Below are 12,909 nucleotides of genomic sequence, written 5' to 3' on the forward strand. Positions count from 1 at the left end.
TGTACACTCAAAATATGCACGTAAATATTAAATAGAGTGATGTGACATTTTTTATCAATCAATCACATTTATCTAAACTGAGACCCATTGTTTAAAAAAACAGTGTCATGTCGCTGAATGTCTCTAAATCTAGTCACTAAAATTTTCTTGATTGTTGCTAGAATCAAATTTTCCAATGAAAAATATTTAGACTAGATTAATAGTATAAAAAAATGAAAAAAAAAGATAAGTAGGAAAATATAATGGAAGAAGCAAAATTGTATACAACATTTTGGTCAATGAAAATCATGTCAACAATTCTTGGTATATATAGACTTCCACAAAAGTTATTGTCGACGCGGTTTTTCGCCAACAGTTAATTATACGAATAAGTATGATAAATTAGTGCTGATTGATAAACCGTAATATGAAAATGATAGTAATCTAGGATGTGGAAATTAATTGCAAGGAACTAATAGTCACTCCTTTTTTAGGTGGTTCGGAGGTTAAAATCCCCTTAGTCCACCAGTCGATATTATTGATATCTCCTCAGTATTTCTTACAAGATGTTTGTTTTTTTACAAGAAGAAGCCAACCCTTTGTACTATCCAGGGTTTCAGTATTTATAGGAGATTGATATCTGAGTAGATATTGGGGTCATCCCGTGACCTTTTCATCCATCATGTCATTTATGTGACATCGATAATTAATTCCTAAACCTTACATTGAAGTGTGGTCTAATCAATATGTAAAGATGGGTAATGGGCCGCATGGCCCAACTCATGCGTGGGATGTCTGAACACAGATGTTTATACTGCGTATCCGAGAATTTAGGAATAGAACAGACACGTGATGTCTGATATACGCACGTTTATATTGCGTGGTTGACTTTACAAGGATTCGGGGGTGTCAGGCCTCTGATGCACTCCGAGCTTAATCTGGCGCTAGCTCGTGGCTCTTATCATGCCGACACAATGACTCCAAGGAGCAACTAAATGAATAACTAGCTCGGGCTGGTTACTTAGGGGACGGTGACAAATAGCTCCGGATGGACGATTGACACGTGGCAGATCGAGTTAGGCCCTTCTTTAGCTCGCCAAAGTGTGTGCGGATATTTAGGGCGTACAGTTATCCTAACTGTTTTGTAGACTAAATTTGTTCTTGTAATTAAACTAGTATTTTTATACTTAATAATTGTTATAATTATTAACAATGAATAGATTGTCAGATGGGGATCAGATGGAAAAAGGTCTTGACTTCGCTCGACCTTTTATTGGGTTAATCTCACCAGACCTTTAAAGGTCGAATCTCAATGGAACATACTTATTCAAATCTATATTTTAATATTTTTTATTGTTGACATGGACCAATTATGATAAATATTTCAAACTTTAACCTGACTTATGAAAATCTATAATAGCACCTAATCCGACAAGCATTGTGACCTTGGACTAATTTCACACACTCATACTTACTTGTTATTGATTTCGAGAGGGTCCTTGTTGGTTTAAGCATTAAAGTGTCTTCTTTCGAGTACCTCTAGAATGTTTCTCTCATATTCAATATTAGACTTGAGATGTTTTATTATTGTCAATCAAAATATTAGAAGTACAAAGTTTAATCGTGCCACCATATGTATAGTCATTTGCCACAAAATTCATACTTGTGGACAAGATTAACTTTCCAGATTCAAACACTGTTTTGATGCTCACTTTGCTGAACAAATCACCACTTACAAAGTTCCTATTCATGTTCAACACATAGGGGATATTTGTAAGGAGAACCTTTTTGTCGAATGTGAAGAAGAGATTAATTGTGACCTTGTCTTCTACCGTGGATGAAAGATTATGGTATTTAATTTCATCGTCTATCTACTCTATCATGCCATCAATACAATTTTCTTCTTGTGATAGCATGTTTACAAAAGCAATTTATATTCTTACTATGATATATAAATCTCAACCTATATGCAAACTTTCTATATCTTTTTGATAAGTTTCAACATACAAAAGACATTAAGAATAAAAACCTAAAATCTACACAAACCATACAGGTACTCTGGTCCAATATCGAAATTTGTGTCTAAGCAATTATAGCATAATTAACTCTCACTTATTAGATTTTTAATTGAAAATAAATGAATCATGCAAATGGTGATCAAGCATTCACAAGCATTAAACATAAATTGAATAGAGCAATTATGGAGAAGAAATCATAAAACATGCATTGAATAATAATAGAGTAATAAGAGATTATATTAAAACCCTAGAAAATAAAATTAGTTCATGATCACTGCAGTATGATCCATCAAAGATAAATAAGAAAACATTTAAAGAAAATATAAGAAAAAGAAGAAGAAAAGAATTCTCTCTGAGTTTTTAGCAGCCAAAAACTGTTTTAAAAGTGCATTAAATATGTTTATATAGAAGCCTTAGCGATTATGTGTGAAAAGACCTTCTTGCCCCCATAAAATTGCCCTTGAATTAACAAACACTGTGTCAGGCTTCGCGGCACTACTCATCAGGCAATGTGGCGCTTGAGCGATAAGCCTCGACACCCTCTATTCCTGCGCTGCACAACACAAATGCGTTACTCTATTTTCTGGGTTCTTCTAGCGCCACGACTCTGTAATGATGAGTTGCAGCGCAAATGAATGTCGTGAATGTACCTCTCTGAAATGCATAAGCGTCGCGGCTCAAATGATGTTTTCCACATAATCAATATTTTGGCTCTAAAAACTCCATGCACTCAGTATACGGAGTCCACGAACTATTCCAAATACCACATTTACGTTAAATGTGCCAATTTCTTCTCAATTATGCACGTTTCTCCTCAATCCACTCAATCCCCGTCATTAAATACTAAAAACCTGAAAACAAACATAAAAATAAGTGTAATACTACACAAACAAACCTAATTAACTAAAATAAAACCTAAAAATACATAACAAAGCGAGTCTAAAACTTGTTAATCAATAGCCAAAAAATCATTACATCGCATCGGGTCGGTTGCCCCTTCTTCCTCATAAATTAATACAAGATCTTTCACTCATTTTTTTAGGTTCTTCCTCTTCGTCATTGTCCCACCACAAGGAATTATTAATACAACAATATGCCTTCACATTGTCCTTAATAGGGTGGAAACCCCCTTCATGATACATTGAATATGCTTTCAATGCTTAACCAAAAAAATTGTAACCACAAAAGAAGTTATAATTTGTTTTCTTTATACCTCTTCATTGGCTCTCTTCTTGTAGGATACAATCCAGCCTTTGGACCTTCGAAAACAAAACAAAAATCTCCATAATGAATCTTCAACTTGAGGTGTATATGTTCCACCAGATCGTAATATTTCGATTTTACTAGAGAAAATTTCATCAACTATGAGATCTTTTTAAAAAAACTTCGAAAAATATGGCAGTTTTTTTTTAAGTTTCTTATGTCATATATATATTTAGATTTTTATGGAAGTTTTTCTCCCATGTATTTTTAATATTGTATTTGTAGACCATATACAGTTTTTGTAGCTAGTTTTAATATATTTTGATGTTATTTTTATAATTTTAATCTATTTGTAATTTTTTTTTATCATTCATATTTTATAAAACGTTTTTTACACATTATTTTTTAAGAAAACAACGAGTTCTTCACCATGTTTTTTATTCCCATTTCCTCTTCTTTTCTTCCATTTTCTTTTCTTCACCAGTTACCACTATCCAAATCATTTTTATTTTTTTAAGTGATGTGGTGGTAACAGGTTACAACTATAAAAATAATTTTTTTTTTGTAATGTGGTGGTAATCGGTTACCACTACCAATATACCAACTGAATTGTAACTGGCTACTTAACCAAATCTAAAAAAAACAAAATTGATCGTGATAGTAACTGGTTATTTAATCAAGTCTGCAAAAATAAAAAATAAAAACCTAAATCGATTGTCATGCTATCTGGTTACTTAGGCATGTGTGAAAAAAATGAGATCCAAATAAAAAAAATCTAAACTCATCGTGACCATAGTCGGTTACAGCAAGATCTTAAAAGAAAAATCAAATCTAAAAAAGAGGAACCAATCACCATGGTACCTAGTTACTTAACCAGGTGTGATAAAAAAATCAGATTGAAACAAAAATCTAAACTAATCAAAATTGTATTTGGTTACACCTAGGTCTGGAAAAAAAATCAGATTTGAAAAAAAAAAATGAACTAGTTGTAATGGTAATCAGTTACTTAGCTAGACTTGGGAAAAAAATCAAATTTGGAAAAACAAGACAAGGTTCGAAATAGAAAATCATATAATCTGAAGAAAAAAAATCATACAGATCTGAAAACAAAGGAGAAGAAGGAGAAGAAGACGATGAAGAAGAAGAAGAAGAATGTAACGCCCTGAATAACCAAGACCATTACACTGTGTGTTTAAAATAGTGCTTAACCTGCTAAGTAAGTCGTTTGAACTTAAACGTGTAATTAAAAACGAAGCTAAGGTCTAGTAATAAAAGATTTGGTCAACCAAATGATTATTTTTCATTAAAATATTAAGTTTGTACACGGGATCCCAATCAGTTTACAGACTTGTAAAAGGTAAACATATTCAATTTAGCCGACCTAAGCGGCAAAACAAGGTTTAACCCTAGTTTCTCCCCAGCTATCTCGGCCGTGCTGATCGAGAAGGGTGCATATGTACACACCGCCCGTGAAGCTCTCCAACTCATGGCTGGTCAAACTATCAACTCCCTTACCTGCACCACGTAGCACCCGTAAGCCAAGGCCCAACAAGAAAACTTAAAAAAATAACAAACATATATATCACAAGTGCTATTAATAAACTTCAAACCAATTAATTCAATTAATCAATAAAATACAAATATCATGCTAGGCAACGATTAACATATACTTTTCACGTATAACTCCAACTATAATACAAATACTTAGGTGTCGGCACCTTTAGGTCGAGACCTCTAGTTCCTCAGCTGACCCTGGCTCGCTTAGGCTGAGTCCTCTGATTATTTAGTTGAACTCGGCTCGTTTAGACCGATTCCTCTAATTATTTAGTTGAACTCGGCTCGCTTAGGCCGAGTCCTCTGATTATTTAGCTGACCTCGACTCCCTTAGGCCGAGTTGCGTCAAATACGCTTATCATCAGCCCCGACACCCTTAGGTCGTACTTTCATATCCCACATAACAGATATATAACTCACAGAACACATATATTCAATTATAGGGAATCTCAGTCCCAATGACAATCACATGGGTGCAGTTTTCTTACCTCAGATCCCGAGCAGCAAGTGTATGACGGCCCCAAGCACGATCCTTAATTCCTGAGCCCTTGCGGTAAAACCTAGTCACAATGAGATAATGGATAACCATAAGATTCTAAACCATTTAAAAGCTTTGGATTAAAATACCAGCCTCTAGGACCTCGATTTTTACTAAACTGGGTAGTAGAATTTGACCCAAGCGCTTAAGTTTAGATCCACAAGCCTCCCTGAGCCTTAAGACAAACCTAGGCTAAAATTGTCTAGGCGGGCCACGACCTGGCCCTGAGGGTTGCGGCGTGCCTCAAGTCAGAGGTGCAGCCTCTGCATTTGGGGGGAGCTTATAAATTAACAAACCCTCCCAGGGCATCTGAGGCACGCGAGTCGCGGCGCGCCCCCGTGAACCCAGAATCCCCTGGGTTTTCCAGCATTTTTCCCAGCCAAAAGTCCACCAAAACTTCCAAAATAAATCCTAAAACTATAATTCAATCCCCAACATAACACCAATATGATTCTAGTAACAAAACCCCAGCTCAACACACTCAAACTTCCATCCAAATTCAAATTCACAATCTTAAACCTTAAAACTAAGAACAACTATAAAACCAAAACAAAGCACCATTGAAACAGCAACAAAAACTCACCTTGGTTTCGAACTACTCCCCCTAGCTACAACTAACCAACTTTTAGGCCTCAAGTCTTCACTTCCCAAAGCTTTCAACCACCAGTTCCCCTTAGCTTCCTTAAAGTTCCACCAATTGAGAGAAACGAAGAGAGGGTCGGTTGGGAGTGGTGAGGAAAACAAAGTGTTGTGGTTTCTAAAGGCTTCTAAGTTATTAAGCATATCCTCTAGCCAAATGACCACTATACCCCTGCTTAACAATCTCCCATCAAAGCCCTTCAAGGGCAAACAATCTTTGTTTCCCATTTCCCACTAATTCTCCAACAGTCTTATAAATTCCCAATTAATCCCGACATGTCAAACTAATTACCAAATATTTACCCATTACTCAATGAACTCCAAATATACACTAAGCTTCCCAAAATACCCCTAGGCTTGTCCTGAGCCAAGTATTAAACCCCACTGTGACTATTCTGTTAATCCGTTCACTAGGATCGCCTCGAGCCGTATACTGCGAATATATCCACATAATAATGTGGTCTCAATCATTTACTCACATATATTAACATTTATGCCTGCAACGGGCCAATATTACAAATATGCTCCAACTATCAAGAATGAGCCCACATGCATATTTAATACTCATAAACATGCATATAATCATACTCACATCATCATATATATCATGTCACGCCTTTAATCAGTTAATCACACATATATCCAGTCATGCCCTCCCGACATGCTAATCAAGACATTAAACCCTATTAGCATTTTTGGGACGTTACAAAGAACCAGAGAGCAAAGATGTTGCCATGGGGGGCAGAGCTACGTCACCGACGGAGGGCTGAGAAGAAGGAACCAAGTGGTGGAGGATAGAGATAGTGTAACGCCCTCCTAATCCAGGACCGTTACACTAGGGGTGCACATTTGGACCCGAAAACCCCACCATCCGACCCGTCCCGCACTCGAGACACCCAAAAAAATGTTAAAACCCACACATTCGGGTTGGGTCGGGCTCAACCCGAGGCTTCATCGGGTCAGGTTCGGGTGGCTAAATAGATGAATCCCCGAACCCGCCCGAATTGTTTCACTTTTTTTTTTATATATACTTTTTTTTGTTTTAGGTTAAATAAAATAAAAAACCTAAAAAAAAGAAAATAACCTAAACTAAGCCCCAACCCAAACGAAGCCCTCGTACCCGAGTCCCCCAACCCCCCTCGTCTCCCTTCCTCCCTAGTCCCTCCGACGGTGCCTCACCACCACACCACCACCAAGCCCCAAACGCCGACGCCAACGGTGCCCACCCAGACCAGACGCCGCTCCACCTCTCCTCCCTCTCTCACTCTTTCCCTCTCGTCTTCGTGGGTTCGGTCGGCAGCTAGGCTAGGCGGCGCGGCATCGTCCTCCTCTCCATGGGTTCGGTTGGCGGCGTCACAGGCGGTGGTGTCCTCCTCCCTTCCAGTGCAAACTTCCAAGCCAAGGTTAGTTTAGTTTAAACTAAGATAGCTATATATATTTATATTATATTTTGTCTGTGATATGGTTATATAATATAATTATATATATATATGTATATGTGATGATTAATTTATTTAGATGAATATAATATAATATAATGCTAATGTTTGTTTGGTTTGCATTTGGTGAATTTATATTTTTAATTTTGATATAGGATTTTGAGTTTGATTTAATATAAAGTTCTAAACTTAAAATTGCAGTGAGATAAAATAGAAATTGCTTGATTTTATATGTAAAATTAAAATTGTTATAATTATTAGTTTAATGCATATTTGATATTTTGAATGTTGGATTGTTTTGCTTGATTGTATTTGTTATTTTGTATATGTGGTTTGGTTGGTGTTTGTAATGTTGGATTTTAGTTGTAGTGGATTGGACGGGATTAGTGGATTTTAGGTATGATTTGTTGTTAATCATTATATTATATATGTCTTTGTGCTCTATAGATTATGCATATTAATCAAGATCAAGTAGATGAAACTCCACCACCACCTCCACCTACTAATGATGAAACTCTTACAGATCAAGCACAAGGTATACCTAAAAGAAGGGGTAAAAAAAGAGAAAAACCTCATTTGGCTCCAAAAAAAACAAAAGGGTCAAATATTTGGGAGCATTTTGAAAAATTGCCCCCAGTTTATCCTAACGACAAAGAAGAGATATCGAAATGTATTTGTTGTTATTGTGGCAGTGATTTCTTCTGTGATAGTAGAAAGCATAGGACTAGTCATCTGTGGAATCACTTTAAGAATGTTTGTGAGTTTAGTCCATATAAGGTTGATGAGAAAAAGCAAAAGATTTTAAGTTTTGAGCCAGTGATAGGAGGGAAGGAGGGGGAAACAACTTTAGTTCCGGTGGCTTATAACAAAGAGGCATGCAGACTTTCATTATCAAAGTACATTGTGTTGGATGAGTTACCTTTTAGACATGTTGAGGGGGAGGATTTCCGACAGTTTGTTAGAACCATACAACCTAGGTTTGATATCCCTTCCAGGATGACTATTGCTCGGGATGTGTTGAAATTGTAGCTGAAGAGAAAAAGAAAATGAAAAATATTTTAAAGCATGATAGGGTATCCATCACCATTGATACATGGACTTCTATTCAGAATTTGAACTATATGGCCATCACGACGCATTGAGTTGACTTTGATTTCAACTATCAGAAAAGAATTATAAATTTTTGTCAAATGGTAGATCACAAGGGGGAGACTATTGGCAAAGAGATTGAGATTTGTTTAGATAATTGAAGCATTATAAAATTGTTTGCCGTTACGGTAGACAATTCTTCTTCAAATGATGTTGCTATTCAGATTTTGAAGAGACGGTTTAGAGAAAAGGAAAATGGTCTCATTTTAGATGGGAAGTTTTTACATATGAGATGTTGTGCTCATATTGTAAACTTGATTGTCACTCAAGGGTTAAAAGAGAAGCATGATTTGATTACTAGCATTAGACATGCTGTCAAATATGTTAGGTTTTCTCCCGCTAGGCTCAAAAGGTTTAAAGAAGTTGTTGTAGAAGAAAAATTTGAATGCAAATGACTTCTCTCTTTAGATGTCCAAATGAGGTGGAACTCTACATATCTCATGCTTAATTGTGCATTAAGATTCCAAAAGGTTTTTGAAAGTTTACTGTCAGATGCAAATTTTGTGAAGTATTTTGAGGAGGCTGACAAAGATGGAAAGAAAAATGAGGGGCGCCAACTGAAACAGACTGGGAGAGTGCAACGATATTTGTGAAGTTTTTGGAGACTTTCTACAAGATTACATTAAGGTTTAGTGGATCAACCTATGTTACAGCAGACAAGTTGTAACACCCTCACTTATTTTAGTTAAAACCATATTTGAGGTGTTACGTTTTAAAACTATATCATAATTTATTACTGCAAAAGTTTGGACATTTTTTTTTTTTAAAACTTGAAAACTTATTTCACATTATTTACATTAAACATAAAGTGGGTCTCAAACATATTATACATAAGTATTAAATAACCCAATTTATTTTCAAAACATAACTTCACACTTTATTACAAACATCTCACTGATAACTGAAATAACCCACAAAAGGTCGATATGTTCATATGTACAAATCAGGGTCAGGACCATGCTTCAGTTCTCCTCATGTCATTCACACATTTCTTTCTCTACCTGCAACACAAGACAACTGTGAGCCTAAAGCTCAGTAAGCAAAGTAATGCATGCAATGCTAATGATTACCCAATATCAATGGACATACACAACTTCTTTTTAAATTTTTGGGCCCCTTAATATTGTGCACACTGTTTGAATTGGTCAATGCCTGCAGGGCTTGTTACACATACAATATAAAATCCCATGGGTTCTCCTCCGGCTAGCCATCACCACAATAGGGCACATTAAAAACCTTATTCCATCGTTGCCCCGTCAGGCTCAAGAGTTAAGGCGGCCACACACTGTGGTGTCAATACATATAACAATAACTCATATGGAGGAGAAATAAAAACGGAAATATGACAAACAATATAATTGGTTCACTAAAACCTAGCCCAAATTATTGGGCAGCCACTATAAGCCTACTATAGGCCTCCATTTACACTTATTAACACTTTCATTTGCCTTTTCAAAACAGTGGCACTGAACTTAAACTTCTTATTACAACTTTCTTTTATGTTGCACAAAACTTGCAAAGGCATCATATAATTAATCATCATAATATCATGCATGGTCTTGTATCATATAATAATTTACCATATCACTATTATGTCATGCATACAAATTTATGATGAAGTGTCAATGTATGTTAATACCACTTACTCACAAAATATTCATATAATGCATACTTTCACATAACACATAATTCTTGTGTTGCAGTTGAGTACTTTACTTACCTTTTGTCCAAAATATAGTTCACCGTGTAACAAGTGGTGTCTTAGGTATTGATGTGCTTATCCTGACAATGGCATGGATTTCTCATCATAATGATGGCAGTAATACATTGAACTCTCATTTAAAAATACCCATAAAACATCATATCAAATTTCATACCCAAAACATGCCTAAAATGCCTTAAACCACCTAGATCGAGCATTAGATTTATCTTAGACATTTGGAGAAATTTTGACAGAGTTTCCCCTTAATTTTAACTATCCTCAAATGTCAAAATCAACCAATAATCAACATCAAATAACCTGCCATAACCATATATCCCAAATACCAACATGATTCATCATAAAGTTATCATATACCGATTTTGATAAAATTCTTATCTCCTAGATCATCACCCAAATTAAATGAGTCTCCACATATATTCAAACATTTATAAACATATATACTCTCTTATAAACTCAATCAAATAACCAAAAGTCATCTTGTACTCCAAGAACCCCAAAAACCTCATAAAACACAAAATTTCACTTACCGAGCAACTTTTCGGCGAAAACAATCTCTTCAAGCTTTTCTAAACCTCAAACCACTTGGAAACCCCAAGAAATATCTTAAAAAGGATAAAACACCATATATAAGCTCTCAGAAAAATTCAAAAACATATTTTAACTTCCAAGTACAAGAACTTACCATAAAAAGGCTAGAACTAAGCTTAATCTACTTCTTTGGCTTTGCTTTCACTTGGATCTCCTTAGAATTTCTTCAAACCAGCCAAGAAATGGTTTTTGGTTTTCTTTTCTCTCTGTTTTTTCAGAATAATGGTCGTGCAAAGTGATAAGGTTGATGAAAATTCCTTATTTTCAATGATTTAGCCTTATTGTATCAAAATTTGACACATTTCATCTCATCATTTCACCTTTTGACTTGTGAAAACCTTATCACTTCAATAATTTCAACTTAATCATCTGCTAGGCCTATTATCGTTATGTGTAAAACACTCACACCAAACCTTAGGTCCATATGACTTCATACCCAATAGTTATGCTTACCCGATCGAGCGTAGCGCACTTATGCTAAGCTCGTTTTGACTTTGCATCAATACCACTGATTATGTATACCTCCCATCAAGAATTGATCTAATGGTTCTAAAACCATTTTTACATCATCAATGATACCTTAATCATACCTCGATTACATTTGGTAAATCCATAAATACTCAATTTTACACCGAAATACTAGTAATCGACATTGTACTATTTTTCACTACTTAACCTATTTTGCCTTCTATATCTCACTTTCATCACTTAATTCCATGCCTTGTCCATATTTTTCATACTTTCTTATATCTTGAGCACATCAAACACCCATAAAAGACAACTCAAATGTCACAAGGTTAATAATATTGAGCATACATATAGACATCACATACACAACTTTTATACTTATACATGAAAACACTTATAAGAATATGCATATGCTCAAATTATACATATTGTATGATATGTAATGCAATGCAATCATGTGATTATTGGCTATATATATCAAAATAATGTGGGTGCTACACAAGTACTTTATTGAAATATGTAATATGCAACGCACTTTGTATAGAATGACAGTTGAGGATGATGACCCATTGTTAGCGCAAGGAACTTATTGAATGAAGATGGGAACCTCATCTTTATACTTTGGTTATTTTGTAGACTTTTTAAGTTTTAGTAGTTTAGTAACTTTTTGTTAAGGACTTTGAAATTTGAATTTGGACTTTTGGATTTGGACTATGGCATTGGTAATTTGGTATGGACATTTGAATTTTAATTATGGACTTTTGAATTTATGGCATTTTGTTTTTGGTTAGAACTTGGATGTTTCATATAAGTTACTTATTGTTATTAATTTGTGGGAATTTCTAAGAAACTAAGAATTGTGCTATAAGTTTTTGCTAATTAGTATGTATTTAGTAAGTTTTTTTATTCTTTCTTTAATTAATGGTAAAATGTTGATCAATTAAAAGTTTGACAAAAATAAATAGACCCAACTTTTTTAAAAAAAAGAAAAGAAAAAAAAAGAGTGTGACACCCGAACCCGACCACCCCGACATCCCTTTCGGGCGGGTTTAGTTACACTTTTCCCACACCCGAACTCGACCACACCTGAAACTGATCCTTCCCCACCCGACCCAATCCGAACTCGAAGAAATCCGAAAGCAATTCGGGCGGGTTCGGTATTAATTTCTTCCACTCGAAACTCGACTAACCCGAACCTGACAAACCCGCCCGATGTGCACCCCTACGTTACATTGTGTACTTAAAATTGTGTCAGACCTGCTAATCAGGTTATTTGGCTTAAAACGTGTAACTAAGGTTAGTGACAAGGGTTAAGGTTAAAAAATTTGGTAAAAAAACCATTGACTTTTATTCCAAAAGTTTTATATAACATGGGATCCCAAAATATTACAACTCAATGGTTAAAAAGAGTAAATACATAACAAAAGTTACATCAGTCGGCCTAAGCGGCAAAACAGGGTTGTAGCACTAGTTCCTCTGAGATAACCCCGACCGTGATGGTCGAGCAGCGCATATGTACATGCCGCCACCAAATCTCTCCAACTCATGGTTGGTCAAGCTTTCCCTTTCCCTTTACCTGCACCACAAAGCACCCGTGATTCGAGGCTCAGC

The 12,909-nt window shown here is 35.5% G+C and overlaps 1 long non-coding RNA gene across 1 annotated transcript; it reads right to left on the reverse strand.

The window, feature by feature from the left end:
- Nucleotides 1–9,350: 9,350 nt before the first annotated feature.
- Nucleotides 9,351–11,147, reverse strand: LOC133783867 (uncharacterized). The gene is made up of 4 exons (XR_009870998.1): nucleotides 10,925–11,147; nucleotides 10,770–10,844; nucleotides 10,240–10,301; nucleotides 9,351–9,520 (listed from the first exon to the last, which is right to left on the reverse strand). It is a non-coding gene; the product is annotated as an uncharacterized LOC133783867 (long non-coding RNA).
- Between the last annotated feature and the right edge of the window lie 1,762 nt (nucleotides 11,148–12,909).

Source organism: Humulus lupulus, chromosome 6 (assembly GCF_963169125.1).
Source record: "Humulus lupulus chromosome 6, drHumLupu1.1, whole genome shotgun sequence".
NCBI classification, from domain to species: Eukaryota; Viridiplantae; Streptophyta; class Magnoliopsida; order Rosales; family Cannabaceae; genus Humulus; species Humulus lupulus.